General features: G+C 40.8%; 1 protein-coding gene and 1 long non-coding RNA gene across 9 annotated transcripts in view; one reads left to right on the plus strand and one right to left on the minus strand.

Moving 5' to 3' along the window:
- Positions 1–21,696, minus strand: part of LOC120425234 (uncharacterized) — a 91,106-nt gene that overhangs the window by 7,321 nt on the left and 62,089 nt on the right. The gene's annotated exons all lie outside the window — the stretch shown is intronic.
- LOC120425236 (uncharacterized) lies at positions 9,113–10,792 on the plus strand. The gene is made up of 2 exons (XR_005606491.2): positions 9,113–10,249; positions 10,313–10,792. It is a non-coding gene; the product is annotated as an uncharacterized LOC120425236 (long non-coding RNA).

The raw sequence follows: 21,696 nt of genomic DNA on the forward strand, positions 1-21,696 counted from the left end.
TGGATTAAAACGGATACAAACACAAACATGATATAATTTGTTTACGAGTGCTTTGGGATGAAACATTCCGGGAATTTTCCTTTAAAGCCCAAACAAACGAGAAATGGCAAAACAACATCCTACGGAAGAAAGGAATGTTTGCTGCTTTTCCATCGAAAAACAAAAATTCTTGCAGTGATTTCTCGGTATGTGTTTTTTTATTCCACTTTCCATTCTGAAATGATATACTCATTATGCACTTCTCTCAAGCAACGTTGCAGCAAATGCACCCCGAAAGTGATATCTTTGCATTTGCTTTGAAGCACTTTCCCCAGAATGGAGCACATGATGATAGTTATGATAATATGAGTGTGTTTGTTTCTGAGCAATTTCATCTTGCTCACGGTCAGTCCAACTGACACACACCAAAAGCTTCAAGGTTTACGAAACGAAACTATTGGCACTACGCCCCCCGGGGCATGGCCTTCCTCTAACGTGGGATTTCTGCTCCAGCGCCTCTGACGAGACAGGAGAAACCGGGACCGACGTTTTACTTCACCATCCGATAGAAGCTCAGTGGATAAGGCGGGAATCGAACCCGCGTCTCATAGCATCATCGGGATCGGCAGCCGAAGCCGCTACCCCTGCGCCACGAGACCCACGGCGAAAGCTAAAAGCCCTGAATAATTGTTTTCCAGGTAAAGGTAATGCATACATTTAGCCACAAGTGCGGTGGAAATCGACAATGGTCCGAGTGTTTATGTGTGCCGCACTTGAGGGAAGAGCTTGGAGAGAGGAGAGCTTTTTGAGAAGCTGTGCAGTGTGTGTGTGTGTTTGTTTTTGTGTCGGGCACACCGGCACATCTTGAAGGAAAGCTTTAAAAGCACATACGAGCAGAAGGGGAGAATGCCTGATAGCGATGATTTAAGAGTGGAATACATAAAATTATAGGAAAAGACAACAAATGAAAACTCACTTGGGCAATCTTGGAAAACACTGTTGTGTTTATGTTGAAACATTTGTCTGACATTTCAAGCAGTTTTCAAACAAGGTCTCTGTTCGGACCGTAGTTCGGACAACTAGATTTTTAAAGCAGTTCTTTGTTGTAACAGCTTAAAACTAAAAAGTAATATTTATTTAGCATTGTGTGGGTTCAAGTGTAGTAAACAAACTCACATGAATAGTTTCCTTGTAACTTCGTTAACCTCTTCTCACAGGCTAGCTTTGCTAGCGGAACTTCTGCGCGCTAATCGAAATAATCAAATATAAGGAACTTTGTGCGAAAACGAATTATTCTTTAACTTACATATCCGAAAACGGCTTTGCAGCCTTAATTCTGGCTAATTATCTCTACTCTTCGCCCCTTGCGGCCTCGAGCCACGCGGTGTAAGTAATATCGCTAATAAAAAGATTAATTATACAACTGTGCGCACAAATTTGTATCAAATGATCACTTACAACGAGATGAACAGTTTACAAACTGGTCACTGTTCAAAAAAGTTAATTATCGACGCAAATAAAGCAAATTATCTCCTGCACGAATTTCTGCTGTTGGTTAGGTGATAATACAATTGATTTTGTTTTTGATCTGGACGAGCCGGCTTTCCGGATGCTCCGTCCCTTTTCTGCGTTCTTCTTTCAACTAGCATTTCGGCTGGCGTGTTTCGCGTGCTGCACTAGGACGGTTCATCGCGGTGCCAACATCGCCCCGCCCCGTAACTCTGGTGGGTGGAGCCTCCTTCGCACCAGTTTTACGCTCCTGAATCTCAAGCACCGCCAGTTTGCTCACCGGCCGCTTCAGCTCACCTCTGCTTGTCCTCACCATCGCCTGCCGAATGCGTCCATCGGCACCCTTGAAGACCTCCGTCACGATACCCCGGACCCAGTTACCGCGATTAGCGCCTTCCACGACGTAGACGACATCTCCACACGCGATAGGCTCCGCCTCCGCGTGCCACTTCGTCCGTTGGTTCAGGGTCGGAAGGTACTCCGCAATCCAGCGTTTCCAAAAACAGTCAGCAAGGAGTTGCGACCGCTTGTAGTAGTCTCGGAGAGCTTCGGCTGGACTGGTCGATTCAGCGCGTTGAGCTCCGCGGTCGTTAGTCGTCACTCCTCGCAAGAAATGGTTGGGCGTGAGAGCTTCGGTTGATCCTGCTTCGGTTGACAGGTACGTCAGCGGACGTGTGTTGATGAGATCCTCCGCTTCCGCCAAACTGGTCAGCAACACTTCGTCCGTCAGCTTCCTCCCGTCGTCGAACGCCTTCAGTGCTTCCTTGACCGACCTCACAAGCCTCTCCCAGGCCCCGCCCATGTGCGGCGCTGATGGTGGGTTGAAGTTCCAGCTCGTTCTGGCGTCGGTGAACTCTTCTCTGCATTCCGCGTCCACGCGTACGATCTCCTTACTCGCGCCCTGGAAGTTCGTGCCGTTGTCGCTGAAGAACTCGATGGGCATTCCCCTCCGGCAAGCGAATCGTCTGATAGCCATGACGCACGACTGTGTGGTCAAGCTATGCACGACTTCTAGATGGATGGCACGCGTGGTCAAACACGTGAAGAGGCTGACCCAACGCTTTTCGGAACGCCGCCCGACCGTCACTGCTACTGGGCCGAAGTAGTCGACCCCGGTGTAGCTGAACGCCCGCTGATATGGAGTCACACGCTGGACTGGAAGTGGTGCCATTCTCGGGATCGCCGGTACGCTTTTCTCCACCTTGCACTTCACGCACGCCGTCATCACCCGCTTCAGCTCGGCTCGTAGGTTCGGGATGAAGAAACGCTGTCGAAGCTCGTTGATTGCCGTCTCGAAGTACGCGTGGCCCATCTTCTGGTGATAGTGCTCCAGCAGCTTCGTTGTCACGGGATGACCTTTGGGCAGGATGACGGGAAAGCGAACTTCAAACGGAACCATGGTAGCTCGCTCAAGTCGACCGTCAACTCGCATCACTTTCTGCTCATCCAGGAACGGGGTCAGCTTGTACAGCACGCTGCTCTTCTCCAGGGATAGCTTCTTGTCCGCGGGGAGTTCGAGGTTTTTAAGGAGGGTCGTCCGGAAAGTAGCCCGCTTGCGCCCATCTCCACAAGTATGTTTCCGCCATCTGGTATTCTTCCCGCTTCAGCGGGACTGGAACTACTGGCACGGTCCTTTTCACGAGCCCCTTCATCGCCTTCGAAAGGGGAAGTGCTTCGATAGGCAAACCCTTTGCTTTTCTGCGACAATTGGAGCGAAATCGAGCCAGGCACGCCACGGATCTTACCATCACCGTCCAGCGAGAGAAGTTTTGAGGATCGATGATTTGCTCGGTGACAATGATGCTGTGGTACAGCACACTCGCTCGCATCTCCTCGGGCGTGTTCAGCTGCACCTGCTGCTTCGAGATGGCCCACAGTCTCTTGGCTTCTTCGATGAATTCCGGCGCTCGTGACCATGGCCCGTCCTGCCGGAAACTGTGCTTGTTGTCCCACTTGGTGAGCATGTCTGCCAGATTCAGCTTTGATGGCACCTTCCGCCACTCGCTCTGCTTGGTCAGCGTCAGAATTTCGCCGACGCGAAAGGCAACGAATTGCTTATACTTTCGCTGGTCAGAATGGATCCACGACAAAGCAACTTCAGAGTCTGACCAGATGAACCGTTCCGCAATCTTGAGGGTGTGGTTCTCCTGCACGAAGTTCATGAGTCTCGAGCCGACCACATCTGACTGCAGTTCCAAGCGCGGGATGCTGAGTAGCTTCAGCGGTGCCACCTTTGACTTCCCGGACACGAGCGCGCAGATTGGGCCTACCGACGACATAATCCAGAAAAAGGCGACAGCACCGTAAGCGCACTGACTCGCGTCGCAGAACACATGAAGCTCCAACGTCTCGTAGTTCAGATCGTGCGCGCCCTGGAAGTAGTACCGCGGGATTCGAACGCCTTCGACTTCTTGCAGGCGACTCACCCAGCGCTTCCATTTCTCCCACGCTTCGTCGTCGACCGCCTTGTCCCAATCACAGCCAGCCCGCCACAAGTCCTGGATCAAAATCCGCCCGAAGATCGTGAACGAGATCAGAAAACCTTGAGGGTCGAACAGGCTCATAACGCAGCTCGACACCACCCGCTTCGTGGGCCGCAGCTCTCCTTTCAAGTACCGCTCCAGATCCTCTCTCATCTCGGCCGAGAACAAGAACTCGTCGGTGCTCGTGTTCCACACAATGCCCAGCACTCGTTCGTAACCGGTCGTCTTGTTTTGGCTGAGATGAACTTTCTGATCGGCTTTCTTCTCGCCCAGCGCGCGGACAACCTCGCTTGAACTGGCCACCCAATTGCGGATCTCGAAGCCCGCTTTCGAGTGGATGAGTCTGACCTCCTTCGCCCGCTGAATCGCTTCGTCGACCGTCGACGCGCTGTCGTAGTAGTCGTCGACATAATGGTTCTCCACGATTGCCTTCGCCGCCGCGGGATACTGCTTCGAGAACTCCTCCGCGTTCTTGTTTTTCACAAACTGCGCGGCACACGGCGAGCAAGTTGCCCCGAAGGTGGCGACGTCCATGATGTACACCTCAGGCTCGGCCGTTGGGTCGTTCCGGAACAGGAACCTCTGGGCGTTCGTATCCTCCTTCCGTATGCGCAGCTGGTGATACATTTCCCTGATATCACCACCGAATCCGACAGGACGTTCACGGAATCGGAAGATCACGGAAGGAAGCGACGTCAGCATGTCCGGCCCCTTGAGCAGCTGGCTGTTGAGCGAGACTCCCGCCACAGTAGCGGCCGCGTCCCACACGAGGCGTACTTTCTCCGGCTTCTTGGGGTGCGTCACCACGTTCAGCGGCAAGTACCACACCTTTCGCGGATCGCACGCAGCCAGTTCTTGCTGTGAGGCCTTGTGCGCGTAGCCCTTCTGTTGATACTCGATGATTTGGCGCCGCACGTTGTCGTACAGCGAGTCGTTCTTCAGCAGCTTTCTTTCCAGGGATTTCAATCTTTTCAGCGCCATCACGTAGCTGTCGGGGAAACTTGTGTCGTCCGCTTCCCATAACAGGCCGGTCTCGTATCGATCCCCGATGCGCACTGTCGTTGACTCCAGAATCGACCTGGCTCGCTTGTCCTCGTCCGACTCCGGCAGCAGCGCCATGGAGATGCCAGTTTCCTCGAGGAGGTACTGGTTCTTCAGGAGATCATGTAGGTCTTGGTTAGAGACTTGGTGACTAGCATGATGACCTACGAATCCAGCTGCTGGCGCGTTGTTCTCGTGGGGGCCGTAGATCGTCCATCCAAGTTTCGACTTTACAGCGATTGGTTCTTCAGCGCCGCCGATACGAGACTCGAGAGGCGCGTACAGGTGCAGATCCTTCAAGCCAATCAAGATCTTCGGCGCGCCGCGGTAATCTGCCACCGGGAGATCGTGCAGATGCTTGTACTCCTTGACGACGTCGGCGAAGCACACGGTTTGTTCCGGAAGCTTCAGCTCGTTCACGGTGTGGGCGTTCTTGATCTGGAACTGAGTCGACACCCCTCTGGCAGAGATCGACAGGCAGACGTTCTCCGATTGTTTCTCCAGCCTTGAAACTCCAGCGGTCCACATAATGCGCAGCGGTTGAACTGCGCCGCGAACGTTCAGCAATTTCGTGATGGACTCGTCCACCAACGTGTACGAAGCTCCCTCGTCCAGAAACGCGATAATGTTGACCGATCTGCCGCCGTTGTACAGCGTGACCGGAATCATCCTGAAGATCACCGGCTGTCTGGCCCGCACATCGTGAGCGTTGCAGTTGACGACCGTTGCGGGGACGTCGCTGTGCAGAAGTGCGTTGTGCCGCTCCTTGCAGTTTCCCACGTTGCACCTGAAGTTCATCCGGCAGCGGGCAGACCCGTGCTCATTCAGGCACAGCTTGCAGAGTTGCCACTTCTTGACTGCGTCCAAACGATCCTCCAATTTCAGCTGCTTGAACTTTTCACAGTTGCGGACTCGATGGTCGGTGCGATCACAAATCCTGCATGGTCTTTTGTTGTTAACACCGGCATGGTTTGTGTCTCCGCTATTCTCCGCAGCAGCGTGAGTGTGAAGGTAGCTTTCGTGCGTTCTGGATCCAGTTTTTGGTTTGGCGTCTCTGCGAGCCTGCGGCTGATGTTGCAGCTGCGGTTCGGTGAACAGTGTGGCCTCGCTTGCATCGGTCACGATGTCCGACAGGAAGTCAGCGAAAGTTCGGAGCGAGACGTGCTTCTTCAGTTTCTTGAACCGAATCCATTCGAGTTTCGACCTGGCGGGTAGTTTCTCCACCAACTCTCGGATCAACAATGGGTTGACCAGGTGATCGTTCATGTGGGTGGCCTCGAGGTGGTCTACGAGTTGTTGGACCACGACGCCGAAGTAAATGAACGACTCCAGACGATCCGACCTGGGAGAGTCGGCCTTCCGTACCTTGATCAGCAGCGTGTTGAGAAGCTGTTCGGGCCGGCCGTACAGCATGCGAAGAGTTTCGATCGCCGCCGGGACCTTCTCGGGCAGCAACAGTAGGCTGCGCACGTTGGTCAACGCTGGCTCCCGAATGCTGTCTTGCAGTCTGGCGAGGTTCTCGACGTTCGAAAATCCGCAGGCCAGGTTCGACGTCTCGTAGCTGCTTATAAACATTGGCCACTCCTCGCAGCGTCCAGTAAATACGGGCAGTTTTCTGGCCAAGAACTGGCGGGCTGTAAGCTGCGCCTTCGTTGGCCCCCGTAGCTGCTTGGGTGGTTCTACTTCCGCTTTTTCCTGCTCATCATCCGACGAACTGGATTCCGTCTCCGTTCCGCTAGTGTCCGAGCCGGACTCGTCTCCTTCGTTGCCGTTACCCTCTTCACCTGAGTCCGCCGGTATCGGAGTCGGTTTTGGTTTTGGTACTTCTGGAATCGTAACTCCCGGATGTCGGAGCGGCGTTGAGATTCCGCTGGGGCCAGCCGTGCCTGAGGCATCGAGCTTCTTTTTGTCCCCTTTGGACGTTTTAGTTTTCTTTTCCTTTTTCGTTTTAGCCCTAGTAACATTTTTAAACTAACAGGTTTTATCATGGTTCTGAAAACCCTCATATGACCTAAATAGGCTTTTATGGCCTACTTAAAACCTAAAATGTTACTAGGGAGGACTCTTTGCCTCGGCCTTCAGTTGTGCCATCTTGGCCTCAAAATCTTCCTTATTCTTCTTCTGCTGTTCCTGGAACTGCTTCTCGGCAGCGAGTTGTTGCTCCATGAGCTGCTGCTCAAGGGCCAGCATCTGCCTTTCGGCCTCTTGTTGACGCTGCTGTGTTTGCTGTTGCAGCTCCAGGCGACGTTTGTGCAGCTGTTGTTTCGCGAAGATTCTCTTCTCCTGGCGCTTCGCTTCTGCTTCCAGCTCCTGCAGGGTCTTTTCCAGGTCGTCAAACTTCACGATGACCTGGGTGACCTCCATTTCGGTCGCGCAGTTGGGGCACCTCCAGGAATCGTCCTTGACACCCTTCTCGAGCTGCGCGCACTCGTAGTGGAAGAATTGCTGGCAGTGGTCGCAGAAGGGCAGGTCGCCGTCCTTTTCCACCGCAGCCTTGCAGATCCCGCAGCAAAAGCCAGTGAGGTTATTCATTTTTAAGATTTGTTCGGACCGTAGTTCGGACAACTAGATTTTTAAAGCAGTTCTTTGTTGTAACAGCTTAAAACTAAAAAGTAATATTTATTTAGCATTGTGTGGGTTCAAGTGTAGTAAACAAACTCACATGAATAGTTTCCTTGTAACTCCGTTAACCTCTTCTCACAGGCTAGCTTTGCTAGCGGAACTTCTGCGCGCTAATCGAAATAATCAAATATAAGGAACTTTGTGCGAAAACGAATTATTCTTTAACTTACATATCCGAAAACGGCTTTGCAGCCTTAATTCTGGCTAATTATCTCTACTCTTCGCCCCTTGCGGCCTCGAGCCACGCGGTGTAAGTAATATCGCTAATAAAAAGATTAATTATACAACTGTGCGCACAAATTTGTATCAAATGATCACTTACAACGAGATGAACAGTTTACAAACTGGTCACTGTTCAAAAAAGTTAATTATCGACGCAAATAAAGCAAATTATCTCCTGCACGAATTTCTGCTGTTGGTTAGGTGATAATACAATAGATTTTGTTTTTGATCTGGACGAGCCGGCTTTCCGGATGCTCCGTCCCTTTTCTGCGTTCTTCTTTCAACTAGCATTTCGGCTGGCGTGTTTCGCGTGCTGCACTAGGACGGTTCATCGCGGTGCCAACAGTCTCAATTAGAAAAAAAATTGCTTATGCCGGCAGATAAAACAGTTTCGTAATCATCATAATAATCCCAAAAATTCCGAAAACAAATATATTTGGTTAAAACTTTGTTGGGACCATTTTGCAGCGTTGGTCCGTCCTCTCGAACCTCCATACAAATTAGATAGCCACTTTTCAAAAGAAATTGATTGAATAAAGGAGAGAACTGAAGTTTTTGAGGGTTACCTCATTAGTTTTATAAACTCAAATTCAATCAAAATATTAGGATTTCAAAGTTTGATCTACAATAGCATACTAAATAAAAATGTATGGTTAAGTCCTTTTCAGATAAAAATCCTATAAAAATCAAATCATTTTATAAATGTTTCGCTTGTGGTTTCGAAATTTGGACCAACATTTACGGAGATATATTTAATGACATGTGTTGGCCAATTGGGCCACACTTAGATAAAAATTTCTGATGCAAGCACAAATCGATCTGCAGCAACTGATTCTGTGATTTCCGATATCAAATATCCGACTAAATTGTGTGATTTCCGATACACATAACTTTGTGCACTTTTTCTAAATTTAAGTTTAGTAATTTTATTTTGCAAATGTGTTTTAGCTTTTCAAGATGATTTTGTCTTTTAACCTTTAAAAAAATCTTAATACATGTAAATCGACAAGAAAGTCAGAGGTTTATGTGAGCACACACTTAATTTAAAAAAATCTGTTGTCAGGGCATTAAAATATAAATTTTCATCTATTATCAAAACAAATTTGAAGAAATTTGGTTGTATCATTGCCGAGATATAGCTATTTGTATTGAACAGTTTCAAAAAAAAAAAAAAAAAACGGATGCCACGATATCTCCACACTGCCTTGACCAAATCGGCTCAAAATTATTGGTGAAGAGTCTGAAGACTCGTTAAGGTGTAACGTGCCATCATTTTAAATGGCGGTAAAAGTATGGCAGAAAACCGTCCCGTTTCACGTTAACAATGATTATTTCCCGTAACACCTTATTCAGTAAAAATCAAAGACTTTTTAGAAATCTTGAAATTCCACAAACTTGCTGCACGGTTAAAAATTCAAAAAAATAATCACTATGCGCAGAATTTCCAGAGGAACACAGCAAAGTATAAGCCTGGCTCGATAAATCTTTCTTTTTCGAGAATCTAGCCTGTTTTTGAGAACCAAATTTTTGCCATACAAAACTGACCGAACTTTAAAACGCCTGAAAACTACCATTTCATTTACATTACCTTAATAAATCGCTGATCGCTCGACGTGCTGCAGTCAGATGGACCAGGTGATCACAGCCAAACACAATATAACCCGCGATTTTCCCGATATCTTGAATCAAAAAACGTGAAGTGGAAAATTTCGCGATTATTTTTTTGTCTGTTCAGACACTCTCCAATACAACTGTCATATGCACTTGTGGTTTGCTTGTGGTAGTAGTCATCGAGAATGTGGTTGCCAAAAATTCAAGTCGAGCACTTTTAATAAAATTCAAAAATAACATTTTGTTGCTTGATGTTTTACCTTGTACTGATAAAAAACAATCTAACAACTCATCCATGAGTTGTTTTGTTACATAAAAGAAAGTTTAAAGTGGAATTCGAGATAAAATAACAACAGAAAAAATAAATTAAAAAACTTCGTGCAATTAAACTCTGCTCCGTATGGCCACACTTTTTTGGCACGTCAAGGGCATATATTTATACAAGGTGTGCTCGATTGAAAAAAAAATAGCACGAAAAGCAGATTTCAAGCAGATTTTGTAGATTTTTTTTATTTTTATGCATTTATATATTTTTATTCGACGCAACCAGTATGCAATTTTCGGGTCACTTTAGTTTAGCAGTGCGCATTCAATAAATCCAATATTCATGCTAATTATTTATTTCGCGCAAGGAATAAAGCACACCATGCCCTTGCTGGGACGCAAGATTTTGACAGTTCTGTTTGTTTTTATCTTCTGCTGGTCTGTCGTGAAAATTGCTCGACCGTGCGAAGAAAATTTTAATCTAGAAAAATGAGAGAAAACCACAGGAAATTGCAATTGTAGGTATATTTTGTCATAATTAATTTGTATTGATTGTTCTCAAACGATTTACATTTTACTAGGTCGTGGAGCGGACAGTGAAAACAACGGGTAGACCTCATCCGTCAGTGTGGGAACCACTCACGGAGCCAACGAGTTTTCTGACCCACCCACCCCGATGATCGATCACAATCTGGCCAGGACAGGAATAGCTGGATCGGGTTTCTCCCGGTTCCGCAGCCCAAGGAAGTGAGCTCTACACCGGTACTTCGCCATCAGTTTTACCAGGAACAGCTGATTACCGGACCTGATCGATGTAGTGCTATACCGCAACCTTAGGCCCGGATTCCCAAAGCTGCTGATAAAGCGTGTTTACCTGCTCCGCGAGAAGCTCAAGCTGGAGTTCGGCATCTAAAGAATCAGGTTGATCTCGAACGCAGTCGTTGAGACCTTCGAAATCCGGATCGAAACCTCCCGGACTGATGGGACAGCTACTCACGCGCTAATTTTGTTATTTGTGGTCAAACATGAAAAATATTTGTTTATAAATGTTTAAATCAAGACTAGCCTGTTTCACTACATTCCGAGAAGTAAATTTATTTTCGAACAAAAAACATATTTTAAAATGCTCCAAGTATGGAAGAACATGTATTTATATCTAACGGTTGATTTCAGTGTCTTGAAGTATTTTTAACTACAATCATGTAGGAAAATTCAAAACCGTATGTTCGGTTCATTTTGGGATAAAAAAAAACTCGTTAAAATATTCATTTCAGGATGAGTTTCAAGTTTATAGTTTCAAAATTTCGAAATCATGGTAACAGGTAAATGAAGCTCTTTTCAAAAGTTAGCAAAGTTATTTTTTCGTTCAATTGGTTATTTTGATTTGTTAGCAATGTTTTTTCGACCACACAACTACCACTAAACGATGTCACAAATACTAGTCAACCAATGACGTCACCAATGATCATCATCAAACTAACACAATCATACCTCACTAATACATTTACATTAATATTGCCTTCACGTTTCACCTTAAAACGGTCCTGTTTGCATGACGAAGGCCGATTTTCAATAAGTTTATTTTTAAAAAAGATAAAAATATTTTTATGTTTTTCATACAAAAAATCGTCAGTATTTCATTTTTTTTTATTTTTTTTAAAAAGCAAAATTTCAAAAATGAGCTTCGTCATGCACACGGGATATGTCTTGAGAGTCTTCACCCTAAATATTAGCCAATTTGGTCCTTCCCATCTCGAGATATCGTGGCACTCGCAACTCGGTGTTTCGAGAAAAAACGCTCAGAAAGTTTGACAGTCCGCATTGAAATTTTTTTTTTAGCTTAAAATCGTCTCTAGCTCAGTTTAATCGTGTAATTTCTTCATAAAACTTTCACAACTGATTGAAAATCATCTTTTTGGTGGCTTCAATAAATTTTCTGTGGTATGAAATTTTGTGATTATCTACTTGTATGTTACCCTTAAAAAAATATGAACTGAACTTTTTAAATTTCTCTAAAGATGATTAGAGAATTTTATCTTGAACTTTCTTAATTTGTACTACCGATATCAGGGTGACATTGGGTCATAAAAATTACTGCTTTTTTGTAAGTTCCAATCTCACAACCCAGACCCAATGTAACACCTCGTCGCCATCGTGCTAACTTGTCGTACGTGTATTTTGGGCCAAATTGAGTTAAGAACGCCATTTTGTGCAGCTCACAATGCCTCACCTTTTGACCTTCACAGATCCCCAAAATTCGATTTCAATCCTGAGATATTCAACAAAAACCGAAAAAACTCCGTGCATTTTTGTCACTTTACATATGAAAGTAGTTTCAATCTTGTCGTGCTATCTTGTCACTCCATGAAAATTGATGTAAGTGCGACAAAAGGCCAAAGGGATTTCAGGCCAGGAAAGTCAGGATGCGTTTGTCGCACGTACAAGCTAGACTACCGTAAACATTTGTAATTATAACTCGGGACTCCAGCAACCAACTTCAACCAAACTTCGGGACAATGCACAGAATGGTCAGCCAAACAAAACGTGTTTGTTATTGTTTACATTGCGTGCGCTCGTTTTTGTATATTCAAGGTCAAACATTAAAACGCGTTTTTCTCGGAACGTCAAAATGGCGGGTGCGACAAGATAGCACGACGACGTCGACCTGATGAGGGTATAACGTTTCTTTTTGACGGTTAACAATATTTTTTGGTGGAACCAATGTTGCAAAATAATGGTTTGGAACAATTGGAAGAACCCCAAGAAGTTGAATTAAAAAAAAAAACATAAATTGTTTCAATGAAATTGAGCAGATTTTTTTCAAAAGTATGTTCTAGTCAGACATTTACCAACACATTTAAAATATATTTACATGACAGCTGCAGGTTTGTTTGCATCAGAACTGCTTATTCTTTCTAGCAAAAGTTTTTTTTTTCTCATGCGACCACCTGCTGTTTTTTTATTGACCAACCAATATTTCAGTCAATATATTTCTCAAGGACTGTTACAGCTCGAGCTCGATCATTGTTTGCATTAGGCTACTGTGACGAGGAGTTCGTCATTGTTGGGCTTTATAACTCTTGAAATCCAAAGTTATGCCGTGAACTTTTTTTTACGATAAAAAAAAAGTTAAAAATAGGGATAATGGTTTTGTGCTTCGAGAAAATCATTTTGGTTTTTGAAAAAGAGTCTAATAGCAAATCTTTTTTCTAATATTTGCCAGGGAAATATCGCAAAAAAAACCTTAATCGCTTGCAAACTTTCTTCACCCGCTAAAGAGAGAGGAGGCGAAACACACAAAAGAAAATCGCTCATGAACTTCTCGAAGAAAATCAATCAGCTGAAGATTTTTGGTTAATTACCAGGATAGCACCAATCAAATTAATTTCATTTGCTTTACATCTTTACACACAGCAAAAAATCTGATGGTAAAATCGCATGCAAAAGCATGCACATCACCTTCGTCAAAATAAGCACATTACACTCATACGCTCGGGTAGTCATTTGACCCCTATTTTTTTCTCCTTAAAAATCTTATAACTTTTGTTAGAATTGACCCATTTGGATGCTTCCGGTTGCAAAAGGTCCAGATTTGTCTATATTTTGAACTGTCCAATGGGGGACAAATATGGTCCTTTTTTACCGGAGATATTTCGGATTCCGTTGGAGTACCTCGGACCTCCTATTTGGGGTTTTGGTCAATAGAACAAAAAACCATTTCAGAGAACAACGCCGGAAATGATGCAAAACTTCAAGGCATCATTCTAATACATCATCCTGCATAGATACATGGCATGGTCAAGACCTTCGGGCACCGAAACAGGTTCCAACCGGAAACGGTTCACTAAGCTGATGTCGATTGGTGCCCAAACGGAACCGGCTCCGGTGCCCCGTAGGACTTAACCATGTCAATTATTTTTGCTAGATGATGTATTAGAATGATGCCTTGTAATTTTGCATCATTTCCGGCATTTTTCTGTGAAATGGTTTTTGTTCTATTGACCAAAACCCCAAATAGGAGGGCCGAGGTACCCCAACGGAATCCGGAATGTCTCCGGTAAAAGGAGACCCATTTGACAGTTCAAAATATAGACAAATCTGGATCTTTTGCAACCGGAAGCATCAAAATTGGTCAATTCTACCAAAAGTTATGATATTTTTAAGAAAAAAAAAATAGGGGTCAAATGACTACCCGAGCGTTTGAGTGTAATATTACACACTGCATGTACAATTCTTGCTAACATAAAAAAAGTTGCAACCGACAGGATTCAAACCCAGCACCAATAGTAAGGACTGGCGCCTTAGCCCACTGGGCCATCAGACCGATGAAAAACTGTAAAGATAAACGCATATATGAGCTTGACATTTCGGTCAAGTAGGTTTCCCATACTGATGGGCTACATATTTCAGAGCGTAAAATCACATTTAATTGCATAAAATAATGCAATATGTATTTTACACCCAGGCCTTTTACACGCAGCTGGATTACTACATTTTTAGCTGTGCACACATTGCCCATCTACAAAAAATTACAGGTCATTTTTCGAAGTGTGACGTTTTGCCTGCAAGTTTTGTAGATAAATGAATGTTCCGCCGAATAATCCAGATAACGATTGTTTGAGTTTCTTTTTACCGATCTTTCGTATGCGAGAGAGGAGAGCCATTAGAATTTTTCGCTTGAAGAACGTCAAAGACTTTCTTTTGATGATGGTTCTTCCATCGCTGAACTCTAGGATTATGAACCAAAGGGAATAGAAGTCTAACCAACTAAAAACAATTAGAAATGCATTTTCCCTGCGTTTAAAATCATATTTTGCTTGTCTGGAATTGATAAAAAAATATTTTAAATTTTTGTTGAATTGAATTCCAAAAAAAAACATTTTTTTCGGCGAAAAAAATCTCTTTAATTCTTAAAAACACTTTTTTCATTCAAATATTGAGATTATGGCTTGTTATTTCAATTTTTATGTTTTTTTTTTATTTTTTGCACCCCCCTCGACCCCGACCAGAGTCGAGGGACATAAACTTCAAAAAATATTTGCAACGGCCTTAGTTTGGAAAATTATTACTGATATTATTGCATGTAACACATCACCCATTTTTTTAAACTATGTTTAAGGTTATACCACTGTGGTTATACTGTCTAAATCTAGGGTTTCTCCATTGTTTGAGATTGTTCCCAAAAAAAGCCTTTGAATGTGTTGGCCATTTGACGTGGGGTCCACTTGGGATCAATTTGAGCCAACAAAAAATTCGCTCTATTCATTCTTGAAAAAAGCAGTTCCCATTGTCTTCGTTGTATTGCAAGCTTTTTAAAATATATGCCAAAAAAAGCCTGTGAAGGCATTTGCATTTGCATACATGCTAGTTTCGCGAAGCACAAGCAAAACAGTAACAAGCTATCCTTTTTATTTTGGGGAAAAAAAAAGATTTTCAAAACGAATGCTTTCTTCTGCTCATTTGACTTGGCTTGCGGCGAGCTTGCCCGTTTGCATAATAAAGCTCTATTGTTCTTGTGGATAAAAGAGAATGTGCTGCCAGCCTTTATAGCGTGGTGGTGGTAGTGTTTGGTGATACACTAGCTTTATTTGTCTAAATATATGCGATTTTGCCTTGCATGCCTGAGTGTGAGAGAGAGAATGTAACAATTAAGAAATGGCGATAAAACGAATCGATCGAAGAAAACAACAGTGAAGAAGGAAAAGCGAAGGAAACAAGTGGAGAAGATAAGTGGAAACAAGCGACAAAATAAAAATAAAGAATAAAATCAACGGTTAAACTGTGGTTACCAGATTGGTTGTGTTTGTTAATTTATGATTTACTCATATTTCGCCATATTGCTTATATGCATGAAACATTTCTGGAAAAAGAAAGATTTTACCTCGACCGTCAATACCGCTGGTTATGCTTCTTTTATTTTCACGTGATTCTGTAACGAACTTCGAATTTTGATTTTCCTCTGTGTGTGTGTGATTTTTTTTGCTTTTTTTATTTCCTTATGTTGAGCAAACGAGAACGACTTGAAGCATAAAACTAAAAAAAACGCGTTCGCAAATAATGACATTGTGTTCCGTACAATATGTGGGGCTTGGTTTCGTCCTTTTACACGGCGAGGGAGTTTTGCTTTCTACAGAGTGGTGCTCGAGTTGTGATTTTGATTGCTGGATTGTACGTTTGAGCGCTAAAGTGGTGCTAACGTTGTTTTTGGAGGGCAGACGAATGCACGTTGGATCGAGATCAAAGTTATGTTGTTTGGTAGCAATCTCGGCTTGTTTTTTAAACTTCTAGTTTGACGAAATTATGAACCAACCCCTTTTTTAAGCGTTCAACTATTTATTTACGTTTCTGTTATTGTTTACAGCAATTTCAACTTTTTTGAAATTTTACTTATTCAATTAATTGTTTTTTTCTTGATATACTGCAATTCCTCACGAAAACAGTATGTTTAAAAAAAGTCGTCCAATCGGTCTCAAAATTGGATTGGGGATTTTTCGGTTGAGATAATTAGACTCTTATTTTTTTTGTGTGGTCGTTAGAATGACCTACGCCGTGTTAGGGTGGTCCAAAAATTGCAATTTTTGTCGATTTAAAAAAAAACATATTTCTTCAAAATTCATAACTCCGCTATATAAGTTTTACTTTCATGAAAAAATAGTTTGGAGTTTCAAAAATCTAGCCAAATATTTCAAATGGTCGAATGAAAATTAAAAATGCGGGATTGAAAATCTTGGGACCAAAAAGCTTGTATTTGAATTAAATTCATCGGATTCCTCGGACAATTTTACTTAACTTATGTAAAAAATTAAAAAAGGGTTAAAAGGATTCCAAGATATTTTTTGAAAATAAAAACCAGGTTTTTTGACGCGCCAAGCTCAAAAACGGGGATTTTTTTTTTCACTAAAACAGCGAAAACTTGAAAATTTTAGCGATGACCAATACACGGAGAAAAAAGAGTTCCCAAAATTAAAAACAAGCGTTCATGAAAATGGGAACCACGAACAAAGTGTTCAAATGCCATGGTAAGATTTTCAAAATCGTACCAAAAAAATGCGGCATTTGAACACTTTGTTCGTGGTTCCCATTTTCATGAACGCTTGTTCAGGATTTTGGGAACTCTTTTTTCTCAGTGTACTATTATGGGTACGCAAATTATTGTGATTGACGCAATTTTTGGTTACAGAAAAAGTATAGGCATCGTTTAATTTTTCGAGTTATCGCAGTTTGTGAAGTGTTGATGGAAAAAATGTTTTTTTTTTCGTTTTCGTCATTTTCTCGTTTTTATTCGACCTTTTCAAATATAAGGCTAATGTTTTGAAACTCCAAGCTATATTTGAGATATAGTGAGCTTGATCGGACAACTCCTTTCAAATCATGCTGTTTACGTGGGGGATTTTGGTATCTATGAGTTAAGTCAAACTTCTCAAAATGTTTTATTGTTTGTTAAATCTACACTTTTTTATTAAAGTTATTTAATTTGATAAGTTGATCGAAAGTTTTAACTGCTTTTTTTTCCTTTTTTTCGCTTTATTTATTGTTTTGGCCAACATTTTCGAGCAGAAACTTATCTTTTCTTAAATACTATGAAATTAACAGGATTTGTTCCACGAACTTAAAATTGCCTCAAAGTTAGTTCTTTTTACGAAAAAACACAGTGGCATTGCAAGTTAAATTTTTAGATGTAACATTCTACTTTCTACACAATGAAAAATCCCTTTGGCCGAAGCTCACTCCCACTGCCGTTTTACAAACTTCCGTACAAATTTAAATTCCTTATAATTACAAACTAAACAAACTCTATTTAGTTTTGTATAACCAAAGCCTTTTGATATTTTTTGTCAAAATTGATTGTAATATTACACTTATGAATTTTGACTAAATTTGTGTCATAAAAATCTAAAAAGTTTTATATTATCCAACTAAAACAAATTAATTCATGTATTTTTCAAAGTGATGTAAATCCTCTTAATTCACACTTGTTTTAATGTCAATTTATTAGCGTTTCGTACATTCTGTTTAATTAAAACCAATTTTCCATAGATTTTTATCCAACTGTGGCCACCGTAAACTGGGATGACATTGAAAGCCGCGGTGATATTATTGGGCTTAAGACGCTTTCGCTAGACAAATATACGAATTAAATATGAGTGGAAAGATATGAAACATATAAAATTAAAGTTTTCAATAAATTTTGAAAAGTTTTGGAAAAACGTCGACAAAAAGTGTTTTTAAATAATTTTCAGGAGTCATGATTTTCTCAAAAATAATGTTTTAGAATCGAAAGACGTACTCGAATTTTTTGGACATTTTCCACTAAGAACAAATAAAATCAGTTTTTTAATGACAAGTTTAATTGACATTGAATAAAAATCTAATAAAATCGCAAAATTCAAAATTTCAACAAAAAATTCGATTTATGCTTCAAAGTTGATATTTATGGCAATCAACACTGATAATTTCATGTTCATGTAATCAGTGCAATCTGTTCACTTTTAATCTGTAATTTGTGAGAAACACAGTGACTTTCCAAATCAACCCGAACATAAAAATATATAAGCAATTTCTTTTTCAAGCACATTAGAAAAAAAAATCAATTTGAAACAAGAACAAGAACTGGTTCAATGCTATTTCAATAATAAGTTAAATTTCTATCAGTTTCACCTGGTTTACGGGTACCATAAATTCTTGAGGTTTATATTGTTTTGTAAAAGCCAAAGATTTTTATAGTTCCAAAAAGATGCTGGATTTTATATTTCAGTTATTCAGATAATTCAGTTTAACTCATAACTTTTTATAACTCAAATGCCGCAATTAAATTTATCTGGGATAGACACTTGTAAAACGAATTCTGTGAAATTGAAACAACTTTACAGATTGTCATAGTTATCCAGTTATAAACTTGATCAAAATATTACTAAGAATCCATTATACTGCTACACGTACACAGATGAAAATTATGTTAATTTGGAAGGTATACATTTTTATGATGTAATATTAACTTTATTAAGACTGAAAAAATGACCTTATAGTGAAAAAGTGGTATGTTTGCAATTTTTTAGAGGTAGTAAAATTAATTTTTTTCATGCATAAAAGATGTACTCATTTGCAGATGTAATATTGCCATGATATTTTTTACTGGGTAATACATGTTACATTTGGAGTGTCCAGTTTTATTTCAATTTTTCATATTATTCTTTTCACCAACGTGCACTTTCTTTAATTGAAAAATTTGAGACAAATTTTTTTATAATTATTATTTTTTAACAAATTAATTGATTATTGAACAAATCTATATCGATATTTATTCACCTGTTTCATCAAGGTCAAATCCATTACTAGACAAAATCCTTATGAATTTAAACATGTGTTGAAACGAAAACAACTGTGTAAAGATCAGAACACAGATACATCGAGAAAGAGCACCGCCACACATACACACACGCAGTTGATTGTCTTTCTTTTGTCACACAGAGGGTGAACAAATATGCACATGTAATAACTGAACAACAGATAAACACAAAAAAAACCATGATACATGATGGAACAACAAAGAAACTAAAAAAACGGTAGAGGAACGTAGAAACGGAACAAATGTACACAATATACACGCACACAGTTATACAGAAAGAGATGATGAGAGTTGGTATAGCGAATATCGAACACATCGAACAGCATTCCAGTAAACAAGTTTGATACACACAAGTTTTGATTTTTTTTCTTCGAATGTTAGTTTTCGATGTTGTCTACTAGGATGAAAGGGACGAGTGGGAGGAGGGGGGGGGGGGTGTATCGAGATATAGCCCAAAGGTGAAAGGGCAGCAATGAATCGCATCCGGATGTATCCTGGACGCTGGCCAGAGTTTCCGCTTTAGGAAATAGTAAATGTAATCATCCTTTGTTTTTGTTTTATTGAAGGACGGTGTCTTATCTTATCTTTGGTTTGGAAATTGGATGCTATGAAAACTTTGTTTATTAGAAGGGCATTTTACTACTTTAAAGACCAACAGTAAAAGCCATTTAACAGCGTTGTCTATTACCAAATTTGCCAAATTTGATTTTCTGTGGAAAGATCACTAGTCGTATGATTTTTGAATGTTACATTTTCTGTATGTTTTCAATCAAATCAAACCATTGTTTTTAACTTCTTTTACTCACGCTGGAGGCTGTTGAGAGGGCTAAACTAAGTTAGAAAATTTGATTCTCAAACAAGGCAATAATGATACAATAAATAGTTTGAACAATTTGAATTCTACAAAATATTGGAAGATGGCCCTGGTCTGCATCTCGTTAGTTAGTAAGAGAAAAGTTTACTAAGTTCTAAAAGTTGTAACAAACCCAACACGTTTTTTGTATACCGAAAAACGGGGTGACATTGATGGTCGGGGTGACTCTGACAGGTTTAAGATTTTAAATGAAAAATACTCTTTAGGTTTTGAACAAGTTTTGAAAAGTTTTGAAACGAAGTAAACTATAATTAGGAAAACAATGATAAATAGCATTATTTTAATACCCTAAAGTGACATTTTTTCCCAATCAAATGATTTAGAATTGGAAACTGGGCAAATGGATCGTTACATTAACATATTTGTCAAAAATGATACAAATTGTAATTAGACTACAAATTGAATTGAGTCTTAAAATTAAGATTTAAGAGCTCATTACTTTTGATAGGGTTATCAGGTATTCAATGTTTTATGCTCATTTGAAGGATCTTTCAATTATCTAACAAACGACGTATCGGATATTGAATCCGGACATCATTTTCATCGAAATATTTGAGACAGGGCCTCCAAAAAGTGCATATACCTTTTTGAAAATATATAACAAGACTACAATCTTCCGAACTTAAGTAAACCCATTTTTTAGCGTAACTTTCGAAGTACTTTTCTAAACTTCATAATATTAACTAGGGTTTTATGGGAACCCAAGACGGATCGAATGTTTATATAGCCTTTCCTCAGTAAGGCGAGAAAGCCAAAACACTTAGCAATCGAAGCCAATTGTCAGTTTCCCCGTAAGTGCTCGTCTAAAAGGTTAAAAATACCTTTTTGCAATTCCGTCGTGAAACTACTTACTTTTCCTGTCATTCTTGAATGACGAAATAGCCTACTTTTCTGTACCAAAAATAACAGAATCGAATAGCAACACTTTTCAAAATAAATGCTGAAAAGTTCTTCTTTTCAGCACTGAATTGGGTGCTGAAAAGTTGAACTTTTCAGCACTTGTTTCGAAAAGTAACACTTTTCGAAATTTGTTTTGATTAAAACGATTCATTGACAAAATACATGAAAATTTGACTTAAAATTTCACTCAATGGGTGTTTTTCGGAATTGCAAAAAATGTTGTATGGAACTCGTTGCAAAACTTGATTTTTTCAACACTCGTCGTATTTATCCAACTCGGTGAACCTCGTTGGATAAATGTACGACTCGTGCTGAAAAAATCCTCTTTTTGCAACTTGTTGCATAAACTACTTTTAAACCCTTTAAGGTGCATTTATTTCATATCTAGCAACACTATACGTAAACTTTGATTACACCATTGGATTCTACGTAAAAAATCTTCAAATTTGCTTACCCCAAAGTTGAATTCTATTGAAAGAAAATGCATTTTAAAAATTTAGTTTTTCGAAAATTTCAAATAAAGAGGAACGTAAAGGGCGCGGACCCGACCAAATGTTATCAAAGTTGGGATTCTTTGATTTTGAGGCAAACACAACCCCCATGCCAAATTTGAGCTGATTTGGTGAAGGTTGATGTCGGACACGTTGTCACTTGGGAAGAAATGACCCATTATTTTTTTCAATTTTTCAGTTCCTTTTGGGGTAACGATTGGTTCACCCATACGCTGATAAAACTTATCTCAGTCTCGAGTAAACTTATTTTTTATATGTGCTACAACATTTGATTTTTTAATGAAAAAATAATTTCTCATTAATTTTGAACAAATTTTGACCATTATAATTATT

Source organism: Culex pipiens, chromosome 3, assembly GCF_016801865.2.
Source record: "Culex pipiens pallens isolate TS chromosome 3, TS_CPP_V2, whole genome shotgun sequence".
Taxonomy (NCBI): domain Eukaryota; kingdom Metazoa; phylum Arthropoda; class Insecta; order Diptera; family Culicidae; genus Culex; species Culex pipiens.